A 2,647-nucleotide genomic window follows, 5' to 3' on the forward strand; every position below is an offset into this window, starting at 1 on the left:
GTAATTTCATTTTTATAAGTACCTGTATCTTCCAGGCTGGATCCCCCATTTACGTTCGATGCTGAGGAGCTATTCCAGAGCAAAGATAGCCTCGGCAGTTCTATTCGTGTGTAAAGGGGAATTTAAAACAGACTAGGGCGGCAGTGAGAATTTGAATCGAGGAGGGGGACGTGCTAGGGTAACCCGTGCAGTTGTCTGAGCCCCTCTGTACTTAAGGGATGCCGGCACGGTAGCTCAGCGTGCTCTCAGAGGGCTGTGTGCTCTCTGTAATAAAAAAACTGAGTCAAGGAATCAACGATCAACTTGAACGGATGTCTTGTGACTTCCGCCCAGACCAAATGCAACGAAATATATCGAACAAAATGAGAAAAGGGGCTAACACACCTGTCACGAAAGTAAGAGACCTGGGTTCGATTCCGCGCCTTGGTACAAATTTTCACTCGCCGCTTCAGTCTGTATACATAAAAACATTGTAGTTTTCTGTAGATCCAAAAATATTCGGTCCATTAATCTAATGAAATAACACTTTTATTGCTGTTTTATTTAAATCAGCATTTGATCTGTGCACACACCTTGCATTGTATCTTTCGTGTTCGGTACTAATTTGATCGCTTTTAAGGAAAAGCTCACGCACTTCCTTGTGCTAGCCCCATAACTTTTCCCCAAAAATACACCCAAATGGCCAGTTTCTCTCTACCAGAGAGTAGAGCATGTGCTCTCGTCCTCTCAGTTATTTCTCTTTTAATTTCTCAGTTACGCCACTTCCTTTATTTTGTCTATTCATCAATGGCTGTAACTTGGGAGCTGCCACTGTTTCCTCAATTTATGTGATAGTTATTTCCAAATATTCGACGCTACAGCAAATGTAAGACCAATTAAACAAGCTTGTCTCAAGGAATGCATTGTGAAACATGTAGAAAGACGGGTTAACATGTATGAGAGGTCCCGACAACACCAATTTGTTCTGGACGAATAAATAAGTAAATTCACTCTGATACAGTGTGTACTCTTCATGGTTCCCTCAGTAAATATTAGTCAAGATCGCATGTCGCGGCACCCCAAACAAACACACTTGCCGTTCGACAGTTGTGCTACTCTGGATTGTATGCAGGACGATAGACTGCGTGTGACTGAATGCACAGGATTCCCAACCTGGGGTACCTTGACTCTGAAAGAGTAAAATTAAATTTTCTGAGTGCTAATAAGAAATGTAGTTCGATTGCGCTTTAATGACGACTGTACATTACTTCTTTAAAAATACTCTTCATTATCATTACTCAGGTAAAATGTACTATTTATTAGACCAGGATCTTGATCATCGTCGTCATAACTAACCATATATATCTACTTCTTTATACAGGCCTCTTTTTACTTTTACCACGCACTGTAGTCTGCTCTGATATGTATCCGTGTTCCTCCTGTACATTTCCTACTGTGACTTACTCACCTCCCATTAGGTCTCAGGTCGCTCTATTACTCTTTCTTCGGTCCATATACGAGGGTCACTCCAAAAGAAATGCACGTTATTTTTTTTCATCCATCTTTTATATGTTTGAAAGTTTTACAAGAACAATAATGAAACACCTGCCTTACAGTCCTTGTTGGACTGTTCTTCCAGTCCTTGTTGTTGTTTTAGGAACAATATTTTCATTTCTCCACATAATTTCCATCCTTCTCAACTTCCTTACGCCATCTTGGAACCAGTGCCTGTATACCCGCACGGTAAAATTCTGGACCAACCTGTTGGAGCCACTGTTTGGCAGCGTGCACAAGGGAGTCATCATCTTCAAACCTTGTTCCTTGTTTCAGTTTCCCAAAGAGATGATAGTCACATGGAGCCAGGTCAGGACTGTAAGGCAGGTGTTTCATTGTTGTCCATCCGAGTTTTGAGATCACTTCCATGGTTTTTTGATTGACGTGTGGCCGTGCATTGTCATGCAACAGCAAAACATCCTGTTTTTGCCGATGTGGTCGAACACGACTCAGTCGAGCTTGAAGTTTCTTCAGTATCGTCACACATGCATCAGAATTTATGGTGGTTCCACTTGGCATGATGTCCACAAGCAAGAGCCCTTCGGAATCGAAAAACACCGTAGCCATAATTTTTCCAGCAGAAGGTGCGGTTTTGATTTTTTTTTCTTGGGTGAATTTGCATGATGCCACTCTATTGATCGCCTCTTCGTCTGGTGAAAAATGATGGAGCCATGTTTCATCACCTGTCACAATTCTTCCAAGAAATTCATCCCCACCATTCTCGTACCGTTCCAAAAGTTCGCTGCATACCGTGTTTCTTGTTTCTTTGTGAGCCACTGTCAACATCCTGGGAACCCACCTGGCACAAACCTTTCTTAACGCCAACACTTTCAGTATTCTTCAAACACTTCCTTATCCTATCCCATCGTAGCGTGACAGTTCGTTCACTGTGATGTGTCTGTCAGCAGTTATCAACTCGATAACTCTCTGAACATTGTCTGGAGAGTGTGCAGTACGAGGCCTGCCGCTGCGAGGACAATCCTCAATATTGCCGTGCCCGCTTTCATCACGTAACCTGCTTGCCTATCGACTAACTGTACTGCGATCGACGGCAGCATCTCCATACACCTTTTTCAACCTCCTGTGGATGTTTCCCACTGTCTCGTTTTCACAG

This window comes from Schistocerca americana, chromosome 1 (assembly GCF_021461395.2).
Source record: "Schistocerca americana isolate TAMUIC-IGC-003095 chromosome 1, iqSchAmer2.1, whole genome shotgun sequence".
In the NCBI taxonomy this organism is placed as follows: Eukaryota; Metazoa; Arthropoda; class Insecta; order Orthoptera; family Acrididae; genus Schistocerca; species Schistocerca americana.